This window comes from Mesocricetus auratus, unplaced genomic scaffold (assembly GCF_017639785.1).
Source record: "Mesocricetus auratus isolate SY011 unplaced genomic scaffold, BCM_Maur_2.0 Super-Scaffold_100008, whole genome shotgun sequence".
Classification (NCBI taxonomy): domain Eukaryota; kingdom Metazoa; phylum Chordata; class Mammalia; order Rodentia; family Cricetidae; genus Mesocricetus; species Mesocricetus auratus.
Window position 1 is genome coordinate 37,413,074 of NW_024429192.1, and position 13,406 is coordinate 37,426,479.

Below are 13,406 nucleotides of genomic sequence, written 5' to 3' on the forward strand. Positions count from 1 at the left end.
GAACAGTCGTTAGCTAAATTTAATCAAGACTCAAGGAACTCTTTTGGTGCTTGGCAGATGTTCTGTGTCTAGCTTCCCATTTGCCTCTGGATGATTCCTGCTACTGGTTTCCTATGTTTTGAACATACTGCTTTCTTTCACTGAGAGACATCTTGTCCTTGTCTGTGGCAATATGGAATTACTCATTAGGTGTTGGCGTCTTGTTAGGATTTCATAAGACTACCCAAAGAGCTTTGGCGACACACAAACCTCCGAGCTGGAGAAGATCAAAAGTAGCTTGCAGGTCAAGAGCTATTCACTATTCATGTTCCTTCAAGATGACTTTGAGAATGCAGGACGTAACAGCTCACAATTACTCCAGTAGCTACATGTTTGTTATAGTGGAGAGGCAATTCACCTGTCTCTTTAGAAAGCCGGGCTTCTATGTTGCCATAGCGACCATTCAGTACACTGTGTAGAGTACAGCAGGAGCCAAGCATTAGCAAAGTGGGTGAAGGGTTATGATAGAAAACATGAGATTAGAACAAGAGGGATATCCAGGAGAGCAACATCAGGATGAGCTCACTGACGTGTGAGAAGATGAGAGTGAATGGAGGACAACAGGAAGGATCAAAGTTGATTTGGGCCTCAACAGTAAGCTAACAGAACTGCTGCTAGGAACAGAGAAACTCAGCAGAGCCTCTGTTTGGGGGTCACAGTGTGGATTCTGTGTTCTACCCTGTTCCTCTGTGTAGTTTCTGGAGGAGGTAGAAGCTGATTACTCAAGCTGAGAGGATAGTCTAGCTACCACAGTGTAGTTACTAAAGTGCTTATTGTAAACGTCTTCTCAGCCACTTAGTGAAAGGTTTGGATTTTAAAATCAGTGTCTGTGGGAAGTGTATAGAAATAAGCTGACTTTAAAATGTTGTCTACCTGGAGAGGAGCCACTCTTCACAGCCCCATGCCTTCCTGTTCCTGCGTCTGGTGACCACGACTTCTAACCATAAGATTAATGGAGCTTCATGCTTTCAAACATTTTCCCATAAAAGTTAAACAACATTATCATTTTCAGGTTAAAAGAAATGTCTTTTCAAACTGGTCAAATTATATCCCAGACTTGCCAATTCAGCAGATTACTGTTGGAAATTGCTATGTGGTAACCTTCCTGCGTCACTGAATTTTAATATGTTAATTTTGTAGAGTGAGGCCTGTTAACATATGCTGAGACATTCCTAAGAGATGTGGTATGTTTAGATAGGCAAAGATGTTTGACTCTGCTGATGAACCTTCATGTTAATTCATTTTTTAAGGTTTTTTTTTACTTATGGCAAGGGTGTGTGTGTGTGTGTGTGTTTGTGTGTGTGTGTGTGTTTAAACTAGAGGTTGACATTAGATATGTTCTGTTTCTCAATCATTGTCTATCTTGTTTTTGAGACAGGGTCTCTCTTGAACCTGTAACTCACTTGTTTGCCTAGACCAGCTGGCCAGCAAGCCCCAGGGAGTCTCCTGTCTCTGCTTCTCTAGGGTTGAGGTACCAGTATGTGTGACTACAACTGACTTTTATGTGTGCTTTAGGGATCTTTATATTGTGTCTCATTTGTTTACCAAGTGAAACATTTTTCCATTCTGACGTTTAGCTTTTTGCTTAATAAGTTGCTCATGATTCCCACCCCTAGCTAAGGGCCTATTGATAGTTGATGGTTTCAGGGGATGATGAGCCAAATTTTTTAAGAGTCCCTAGTGGATGAACCATGTTCTAGTGAATGACCCCACAACTAGAAGAATATTGTCAGTGCAAACAGAAGTTGGGAGGGGTGAAGAGGTGTGGTGTTTCCAGGAGGAGGGAGAGGAGAAATAGGGGTGAATATGATAAAATATATTGTATTGCCCCCTCAAGAATTAATAAAAATATATCAAAAGAGTAATTAGACATTTTCTTCAAGCTTAGGTATTATCAGTCATGTCAAAATCTCTCAATAGATCATCCTAGATTCCTTAGTGTCTTATTACCAGCTCCTTCAAATCCTTCTACAGATTAGTTTGTGTGTGTGTGTGTGTGTGTGTGTGTGTGTCTTTACTACTTACTTTTTGCTCCAGAAATCTTTTTTAACTTTTATTTATTTTTGCTTCATGTGCATTGCTGTTTTGCCTGCATGGATGTCTGTGAGAGGGTGCTGCGTCCTCTGGAACTGGAGTTACTGACAGTTGTGAGTTGTCATGTATATGATAGGAATTGAACCTGGGTCCTCTTTTAGAACAGCAAGTGCTCTTAACTGCTTAGCTTCTCTCCAGCCCTACTGATTTCTTCTCAAGAAGCTTTATATTGGTTCTTGTTTATTAAGACCTGTTTTAGAGGTCATATATTCTCTCAAGCCTTTATAATGTTTTGGGGGGGCAGGAAGTTGTGTGTATGAATTAGTGGACTTCAGTAGAAATCTCTCTCCCCCAAGTCTTAATGTGGGAAGTGAATTCAGCATTGGTTGCAAACATTTTGTTTTTTCTGTTGTGGCTGAAAAACTTCTTTCCATATTTTCTTAAGTGTCCCCAATCATTGGAGCACACATGTCAGTAATCACTCAAAACAAAGCAAGATTTAAAAAAAAAGTGAACTACAATTAGAAAGTCAGATAGATATCCAAGACCTCTCCTGTGAGCTGTTGCAGCCTCCATGAATTGAAGCTGCCTTCTGACTGGACTCCTATAGATGCTGTAAACTGCAGAAAAATCAGGTTGCTTTTCTAACGTGTAGCTAGCTACTCAAGCTAGAATTTGGGAGGCCAACAGTTCATTGCTTTTCTGGCCGTCTTTTGATAAGCTTTGGTGATCAGCCTTTTTAGCTCATCTTCCTTAATCTGGAAATAGAAGTTTAAATACCCATGGCTCAGGGTGCTTTAAGGCTTTGTTTCAAGGGAAGAACAGCACATTCTTCATCCACAAATCTTTGCATCTTTGGAAAGCAGCTTAGCTTTTTGTACTATATTCCCATCCGTATGTTCTATTGAGGCATGGGTGATGACTTCCCTGTGTCTCAGACAATCTGTACATTTCACTGTAGTGATCTAAGATTAACCACTCACTCTTCATCTCTATAACACTAAAAACCTTTTTATTTTTCCTGCTTCCTGGGAAGATGTTCACAGTGAATGAAATAGCATTTTGCTGTGAACAGCCTCTGCTGTCCTTCAAGTGGGTCTTATCCACTTGCTCCCTTTCACCCCTAGTTTAATTCCTTTCTCTACCTGTCACCTTCTGAGGCATGTTTAGAAAGGTGACTTGCTGGCATCTGTTTCTAGCAGCCACTTAAGTGTTGCTTGGTATTAGGAAGCAGAGAGAGACAGCTGAGGAAAAAAGCATCTTAGGTCGTGGATGTTTGCACATACAAACTTTAGAATTCAGGGTCTTCCCTTTGCTCACTTTCTACTTCCCTATGTTTAGTTTAAGCAAAAACAAACAAATAAACAAACTAAATAAATAAACAACAAAACAACAACAACATATGTAGTTAGTCAAAATAATAAGTAAGAACATCTTGCTTACACCAGAGGCTTATGAAGTATGGGTGACTGTCTTTCCATACTCTGGCTGATTGGCAGATGATTGGGGAAGCTGATTTGGATGCCTTTAAATGAACTGAGCTGTGATAGATAATTCAAAGGGACTATTTGTCACTACTGAGGGATCTATAGTAATATGGCTGACAGAACATTGTTTCGTTGATTTCTCTGGAGAAGACTGGTCTATAGGTCAGTGGATTGAACGGGGAAGAACCTCTTGAAACATGGTGGAATTCACTGAATCTTCTGGGGGTTGGGTGAAAAGACAGAACTGCAAATTCTCATTCTTTCCCATCAGAGTGGGTCATTTTTCTTCTCCTGTCTCTGAAGATCCAGATTGTAGACTTTTTCCCTTTGGACTCTGAGACTTGACCCAGCAGCCTCTTGGAGACTCTCAGTCCTTTAGCCTCAAACAGAATTGCATCACTCAGTTTTCTGACTTGGGTGGAACCATGCTATTGAGTTCTCTGGTTCTATATTATGCCGATGACCTATGATAGGACAACTGTGCATCCATAATGTGAACCAATTATCCTGAAAAATTAATTTATATTCTCTCTCTCTTTCCATCATCTATGTCCCATTATTTCTTGTCTATCTGGAGAACTCTTGCTAATACTGCTGTGCCTGCCAGGAATCTTGTCCTGCTTCAAGGAGGCATACAATTTTAGCATTCTTAGGGGAAAGCTTTCAAAATTCTAGGGATGACTTCTCAGTCAACTTTGGAAGACACGGTGTTTTGCAATCTCGAGCAGACATTAAATTAGTATAGCTCTTCTGGGATGATAATATGAACACACTCAGATGCATGAGTCCCAATAGTCCTTTCAGGTTAGTTACATAGTGTATTCTCACATCTCTGTGACTAGCAGATACCTATTTGCATCTATTGGCGTACCTAGGTGAATAATGTTACAGGTTGTTTATGAAGAAATAGCAAGTCATAGAAACAATAATAATAGCAGTTTATAATAAAACTTTAAAGGCATTGAAGAAGTCATAAGAAGATGGAAAGATCTCCCATTTTCATGTATTGAACAGATTAATACAATGAAAATGGCCAAACTACCAAATTGAAGAAGTCATAAGAAGATGGAAAGATCTCCCATTTTTATGTATTGAACAGATTAATACAGTGAAAATGGCCAACCTACCAAAAGCAGTCAATCCCAACCAAAATTCCAAAACAATTCTTCACAGAAATTGGAAAAAATCTTCAATTTTATATGGAAACAAAATTGCCAAGATAATTAAAACAATCTTTAATCAGCATCTTCAACATATGGTGCTGGTCAAACAGGATGTCGGTGTGTAGAAGAATCAAAATAGATCTATATTTACCACCCTGCACAAAACTCAACTCCAAGTGGATCAAGGACCTCAACAGAAGACTATATACTATGAGTCTGATAGAAGAGATAGTGGGGAATAAGCTTGACTTATTGGTACTGGAAAAAGTTTCTGAACATAATACTGATGGAGATTGTGACTACATGCACAAGATCTGCACAGGTTCAAGCCAGTAGATCCCAGCACAGTACAGGGGAATGGATACATTGCACTACCCTTATCAAGAAGATTTCTGCAATGGATACCCTCTGGTAAAGGAGAAAATTTTTCTCCAATTAATTCTCACTGGGTATATCATATCAACCACATGTCAGATTAGGCCCCGTACCCAGGAGCAGTGGGCTGATCCAAAATAAGATCAATGGCATTTTTGCCAATTTGGCATTTTTTTGTCTTATTGGTCTTTTGCTTGTTTGTTTTGATGGAGTTTCTTCTCTCTCTCTCTGTATCTTTTTAATTCATTTCAAAATTGATTAATTAATAATTTAAAGATTAATTAATAATTACTTTTTCAAAGAGAAAGAATAAAGAACATAAGATTGGATGAATAGGGAAGTGGAGAATCTGGGAGGAATTATCAAAATATAGTGTATGAAAATTTTTTTAAAAAATTATGATAGTTGTATTTTAAAATTAATTACCCTCTGTCAGACACTCAAGTAGAGATATTCATTAAATTATCTCACCTTATCTTTAAATGGTGAGGTAGGTATTTTCTACACTTTACATATAGCTAACTTAGATTAAGGAGCCTGGTTAAGGTTCATGATTTCCATATGGCTTGGCAGGTGTGGCTATAAAACTCTTGCAATTTACTGCCCTTCATGGAAACAAAGGTGGTGCAGATGGATAGCCCTGGAAGTGCAGAAACTCACACTTTGCTTTATAAGAACATTCTTAAGTGGAGACATGAATTCAAGGGCACTTTTCAAAAATAGCCTTTCATCTCATAAGCCCAGCTCAAGCCTTCCATCAGTTGCACGGATATTCTGAGTCCTGAAAAATGGAGACCAATGTGGTGGAATTTCTAAAATAGAAAAGACCTTTTGGTCTGTATCGGAAGTTTTTGCTGGCTGCTGGTGGTGGTTTCTTCATTTTTCTCCTAATTCTTGATTTCTCCAGTAGAATGTAAGCATCTTGGAGGAAAAAGACATTTTTTTATTGCTGGGTAGTGGGAAATAGCTACACCAAGAACACAGAAAATATCAAATCTGCTATGTATTTGCTGTTAGTTGAACTAGGCTGGTCTTGCCGCTACTGTGTGTAATATGCAAAACCTGCCTTCTACACTGGAGTTGTAGAGATCTCAGCACAAAGTCGGCTGCAGGGTTTGGCTGGAGGTAAGGTGAGCTTGTGATTCTGTGTGCATCTTGGGGATTCCCCCAATGAAAGAGGGAGTGGCTGGAAACACTGATCACATTTTATCAACAATCCCTTCTCTACTAGAAGCACTGTGTCCTTCACTTAGCCTCTAACTTCTTTCTAGATTTCAAATGCCTACCTTTCTACAGAATCATGAAAGTATGAAGTATGATTTTTATTTTACATCCATTTCTCTCTGTGTGTATGAGTGAGTATGTGTGGTTGTATGTATATGCGTGAGTGACAGTGTGTGTGTATGAACTCACATGCATGTGCTCATACCTTAGCACATACGTAGAAGTCAGAGGGAACCTGCAGAATTTGGTTCTCTCCTTCCATCATGTGGGTTCTGGGGATTGCCTTTACCTTCCTAGCTATCTCTCTCGTCCAGGTATCTAGTTTTCTGATGTGTTATATTGTCTTTTACTTAAAATTGCTTTTAGGATGCTGTAAAAGGATGTAATCAATAGGTATGCTTACAACTGTTGATGTTACTAAGTAGAACCTCCTGAAAGTGGAGCATCTTTTGAGACAGTTCCTTTGTCTGGGACACTCTCTCCCTTTAAATTAGCCTCCTCATCCTTGGAGTTATGAAATAGGTCCCAGGCTAGAAACCACATGTCTTAGTTAGGCTTTATATTACTGTGAAGAGACACCATGACAACTCTTATAAAGGAAACTGGTGACTTACAATTTTAGTCCATTATCATCATGGTGGGACATGGTGGTGTGCAGGCAGACAAGGTGCTGGAGAGGTAGCTGAGAGTTCTACATCTTGCAGGAAGTGGGAAGTAAACTGGGACAGTGGATGTGGCTTGAGCATGTATGAGAGTTCGAAACCTGACTCCACAGTGACAAACTTCTCCAACAAGACCACACCTACTCCAACAAGGCCACACCTTCTAATAGTGCCATTCCCTTTGGGGACCATTTTCTTCCAAACAACCACTTTCCACTCCTTGAAGTAATATTGCAGTGCAAAAATGCATTCAGTCCAACTTCAAAAGTTCCCACAGTCTATAATAATCTCAAGCTTATTTAAAAGATAAAGTTCAAAGTCTCTTCAGAGATTCCTGCAATTTCTTAACTATAATCCCTGTAAAATAAAAATAAAAAATCAGATCACATACTGCCAACATATAATGGCACAGTATATACATTACCATTCCAAAACAGGGAAAGGACCATATCGAGGAAATGCTGGACCAAAGCAAGACTGAAAACTAGCTGGGAAAACTTCAAACTTTTTATCTTCATGTCTGATGTCAAAATGTTCTTCAGATCTCCAACTTCTCTCAGCTTTGTTGACTGCAACACACTTGTCCTGTGATGGTTCCACTCCCTGTTAGCAACTCTTCCCAGTGGTATCCCAGGGTTAAGCTGTGGTATCTCTAACATCTTGGGTTCTCTGAGGCAATCTAAGCTTCACTTTGTTTTTTAAAGATCCATTTAAGACTCCAGGAGACATAAAAAAGATTTCTCATATCTCATATATACCCTCCAAAACATATATAACCCTCTACAGACTGTCATCAAACCAACCCAAGTGGGCACCTGTTACAAGCAATCATTATCAAGCAGGAATAACACTTAAATTGTTTTCTTTGTCATGTTGTACTTACTAATGGCAAATATGTAATGATAAAAATCTACCTCTGAAATGTCCATAAAGAGAAATATCATTGTCGAGTGATTATTTGGAGCTCCATCTATCCACTTCCCTTTTCAAACTTCAAGCAGCCAAAAATCTTTTCATTAATTTTACTTTTTCTAGAATGGCATATGTTTGGTTGGATTTGTATACATCTTTATGTCTGGCTTCTCTCACATAGCAGTATGCAGCTAACATTCCCTTTCTTCTTTGCTGGTGTATTTTCTTTTATTATTGATTGATATTCAATTGTTCTTGTGTACTATAAATTATTTAACCATTCCCTCTGAAGGGTATCTTGGCTACCTTCAATGTTTGACAGCTGTGGATAAGGCATAAATAAACAACTCAATACCAGGTTTTGTGAGTTCAATGTGTTTGTCAACTGCTCTGTTTGCCTTTTGCTTAGGAGAAATATGACCTGCTACAACTTGTTTCCATTGGTGACCTGATCTGGTTTCCACGTTGACTGTCTCTGAATGTATAAAACCATCCATCAGGGATGTTCCATGTCATCTTTTTTAAAATTTAAATTAGAAACAAGCTTGTTTTACATGTGAATCCCAGTTCCTTCTCCCTCTCCTCCTCCCCTGCCCCACACTGGCCCCCTAACCCATCCCCTTTCTGCTCCCCAGGGAGGGTGAGGCCTTCCATGGGGATCTTCAAAGTCTGTCATATCATTTAGAGCAGGGTCTAGACCCTCCCCCATGTGTCTAGGCTGAGAGACTATCCCTCTATGTGGAGTGAGCTCCCAAAGTCCATTCATGTACTAGGGATAAATACTGATTCACTACCAGAGTCCACACAGATTAACCAGACCACCAAACTGACATCCTCGTTAGGGGGTCTGAAACAGACCTGTGCTAGTTTCCCAGCTATAAGTCTGGGGTCCATGAGCTCCCCTTTATTCAGATCAACTGTTTCTGTGGGTCTCTGCAACCTGGTTTTGACCCCTTTGTTCATCACTATTCCCTCTCTGCAATTGAATTCCAGGAGTTCGGCTCAGTGTTTAGCTGTGGGTGTCTGCTTCTGCTTCCATCAATCACTGGATGAAGGCTCTTGGATGGCATATAAGGTAGTCATCAATCTCATTATCTGGGAAGGAGCATTTCAGGGAGCCTCTATACTACTGCTTAGATTATTAGTTGGGGTCATCCTTATAGATCTCTGGACATTTCCCTCACACCAGATTCCTCTTCAACCTATAAAGGCTCCCTTTATCACGGTATCTCTTTTCTTGCTCTCCTCTATTCTTCCCCTGACTCAATCTTCCTGTTCCCTCATGTCCTCTCCCTTACTCTTGTCCCATTCTTTTCTTCTAACTCCCTCTCCCCTCTCCTCATGTTCCCAATTAGCTCAGGAGATCTGTTCTTTCCCCTTCTCTGGGGGACCATGTGTGTCTCTCTTAAGGACCTCCTTATTTCCTAGCTTCTCTGGCAGTGTGCATTGTAGGCTGGTAATCCTTAGCTCTCTGTCTAAAATCCATATATGAGTGAGTACATATCATATTCGTCTTTTTTGACTGGGTTACCTTACTCAGGATTCTTCTAGTGCCTTCCATTTGCCTGCGAATTTCAAGATTCCATTGTTTTTTTTTCTGCTGACTAGTACTCCATTGTGTTAATGTACCACATTTTCTCTATCCATTCTTCAGTTGAGAGACATCTAGGTTGCTTCCAGATTCTGTCTATTACAAACAATTCTGCTGTGAACATAGGTGAACAGTTGTCTTTGTTGTATGAATGTACATATTTTGGGTATATGCCTAAGAGTGGAGTTGCTGGATCTTGAGGTAGACTGATTCCTATTTTCCTAAGGAACCACACCATACTGATTTCCAAAGTGGCTGTATGAGTTTGCACTCCCACCAGAAGTGGAGGAGTATTCCCCTCTCTCCACATTCTGACAGGGGCAAGATGGTATTTCAGAGTTGTTTTGATTTGCATTTCCTGATGGCTAAGGATGCTGAGCACTTTCTTATGTGTCTTTCAGCCATTTTAGATTCCTCTATTGAGAATTCTCTATTTACTTCTGTACCCACTTTTTAATTGAACTATTTGGTGTTTTGGTAACTAGTTTCTTGAGTTCTTTGTAGATTTTGGAGATCAACCTTTTGTCAGATGTGGGGCTGGTGAATATCTTTTCCCATTCTGTGGGCTGCCTTTTTGTCTTGTTGACTGTGTCCTTTGCCTTACAGAAGCTTCTCAGTTTCAGGAGGTCCCATTTATTAATTGTTGATCTCAGTGTCTGTGCTACTGGAGTTATGTTCAGGAAGCATTCTCCTGTATCTATTCGTTTGAAGGTACCTCTTACTTTCTCTAAGAGGTTCAGTGTGGCTGGATTTATGTTGAGGTCTTTGATCCATTTGAATGTAAGTTTTGTGCATGGTAATAGATATGGATTTATCTGCAGTCTTCTATACACCAGCCTCCAGTTATGCCAGCACCATTTGTTGAAGCTGTTTTCTTTTTCCCATCGTATAATTTTAGCTTGTTTGTCAAAAATCGGGTGTTTGTAGGTGTGCAGACCCATATCAGAGTTTTCAATTTGATTTCATTAGTCTAACTGTCTATTTTTGTGTCATTACCAAGCTGTTTTCAGGACTATAGCAAGTTCCTTTATTGTACAGGGTTGTTTTGGCTATCCTGGGTATTTTGTTTTTCCATATAAAGTTGGGTATTGTTCTTTCAAGGTCTGTGAAGAATTGTGCTGGGATTTTGATGGTGATTGCATTGAATCTGTAGGTTTTCTTTTGGCAAGATTCACATTTTTACTATGTTGATCCTACCTATCCAAGAGCATGGGAGATCTTTCTATTTTCTGGTGTCTTCTTTAATTTCTTTCTTTAAAGACTCAAAGTTCTTGTGATACAGGTCTTTCACTTGTTTGGTTAGCATTTCCCCAAGGTATTTTATGTTGTTTGTAGCAATTGTAAAGGGTGATGTTTCTCTGATTTCTTTCTCAGTCCTTTTATCATCTGTATATAGCAGGGCTACTAATTTTTTTGAGGTAATCTTTTATCATGTGACTTTGCTGAAGGTGTTTAACAGCTGTAGGAGTCCCCGTGTCGAATTTTTCAGGTCACTTATATAAACTATCATATCATTTGCAAATAGTGAAAGATTGACTTCTTCTTTTCCAATTTGTATCCCTTTGATCTCCTTTTGTTGTCCTATTGCTCTAGCTAGAACTTCAAGTACAATATTGAAGACGTATGGAGAGAGTGGACAGCCTTGTCTTGTTCCTGATTTTAGAGGAATCACGTTGACTTACTCTCCATTTAGTTTGATGTTGACTGTTGGTTTGCTGTATATAGCTTTTATTATGTTTAGGTATGTTCTTGTTATCCCTGATCTCTCCAAGAGCTTTATCATGAAGGGGTGTTGGCTTTTTCAGCATCTAGTGAGATGATCATGTGATTTTTCTTTTTCATTTTGTTTGTATGGTTTCTTGACATTTTAGGTTACCGTTTGGTCAATTTTCCTTTGTTTAGAGGGTCTAATCAATATTCCAGTTGTCTGCTTCTTAGTAAGATCCACTGTCAAAGAAGATGACCAAAGAACAGATAAAATAGGATCAGCCTCAAAGGACTTAGGAATTCCCACTTGCTTTCCATTGTTCAGGATGTCATTTTAGCTTGTATTCACTTATTGGGAAACTGTTCCAGTTGATTCATTTAAAACTACACGTATTTATCCAACCTAGGTTAGTCTTCTCCAAATTTTATCCATTCGGAACACTTGTAGTACTTTTAAAACTCAGAATAAAGCATCCTATATTCATATTTTGAGTTTATGATTTCCCATTGGGACTGAAAAGGTGGTTCAGAGGTAAAGAACATTTGCTGCTCTTCCAGAGGAACCAGGTTCAATTCCTAGCAGCTACATGGCTCACAACTGTCTGCAATTCTAGTTCCAGGAGATCTAATGAACATTCTAGCTTCTGTGGGCACAAGTCAGGCAAGTGATACACAGAGATAAATAAAAGCGAAACAGCCACACACATACACATTTCTTTAAATAAGAAAAAAATAGATCATTGATCACTACTTTATATCTCTGGAGTGTATTCTCTTCCCTCTGAGTATTTGTTATTATATCACATCTATTCCCCATTACTACTTGTTCAAAATGTTGTTCTTAGAATAAAGAATCATCTATTTATGGCAGGGCTTCTGGAAAGTCTAGATGAGATTTAAAAAAAAGGAGGAAGAAAGAAAGACAGAAAGACAAATAGATGATATGATATTCTAGTTTCTTTTAGATTGTTGTGGTAAAGCACTCTGACCAAAAACAACTTAGTGGGGAACTTGACTTATTTGTCTTAAGCTTCCAGGTCACAAGCATCACTAAGGGAAGTTAGGATAGGCACTTAAGTAGTGTCTTAGGGTTCCTATTGCTGTGATGAAACACTGTGACAGAAAGCAACTTGGACAGAAAAGGTTTTATTTCTGCTTATGGTTCACCACTGGAAGCAGTGAGGGCAGGAACTCAAACAGGGCAGGAACCTGGAGTCAGAATCTAATGCCAAGGCCATGGAGTAAGGGTACTTACTTGAATACTCCTCGTGGCTTGTTCAACTTTCTAATAGAACGCAGGACCACCTGCCCAGGGTGTCCCTACCCACCCTCCTCCATCAATCACTAATTAAGAAACTACCCTACTGGCTTGCCTGTCTACAGCCTGATCTTACATAGGCATTTTCTCAATTGAAGTTCTCTCCTCCCAGATGAGAGTTTGTGTCAAGTTGACATAAAACTAGTCAGAACAAACTGGAATTGGAAGGCAGAAATCATGGAGGAGCTCATGCTTCGCTAACTTTCCTACACAGACCATCTGCCTAGGGATGGTGCCACCCACAGTGGGCTGGGACCTCCTGCATCAGCTAATAATCAACATTGCCCCCAGCCCCAGCTTGCCTATAGGCCAATCTGATCTAGACAGTTCCTCAGTTGTCTAGACTGAAGTTTTCATCTCAGATGACTTAATGATGTCTCAAGTTGACAAAGCTAACAAGACAGATGGTCACTCAATGTCATAGAGTTAAGCATTTTATAAAAGATAAATATTTACCTTTTCCTGTACCTCTTCCTGGTCTTCTCTGAACACACATACATACACAGACACTTACATGCACACTAATAATATTTATTATGTATTTATTATAAAGGTTAGTAGCTTTTGATTTATTTTATTGTCTTTTTCTATAAAATTCACTCATTTTACTCTGTCTCTCTCTTTAATAATAGTATTGCGTTCACCTCTAGTAGTGCTATGGAGATCCATGTAAATGAGAGTTATTCAGTGTTTTCTATTTCATGAAATTCACATTTCTCCAGTTATTTTTCTACAGGTAGCATGCATATAATTAAGTCCTTGCAAACATCCATGATTTTTTTCACAGAGAATATAGAACTGTGAGACATAGAGAGGTATTATAAAAGGTTTTCATGTATCTTACCAAACTGACTTTCAGAGAGTTACAAAAATAATCTCATACTTAATTATTTA

The 13,406-nt window shown here is 39.1% G+C and overlaps 1 long non-coding RNA gene across 1 annotated transcript in view; it reads left to right on the forward strand.

Moving 5' to 3' along the window:
- Positions 1–502: 502 nt before the first annotated feature.
- LOC121141930 overlaps positions 503–13,406 on the forward strand; it is a 219,774-nt gene continuing 206,870 nt past the window's right edge. Inside the window, exon 1 of the long non-coding RNA XR_005878900.1 lies at positions 503–633. This is a non-coding gene — a long non-coding RNA (uncharacterized LOC121141930). The remainder of the gene's footprint in view (positions 634–13,406) is intronic.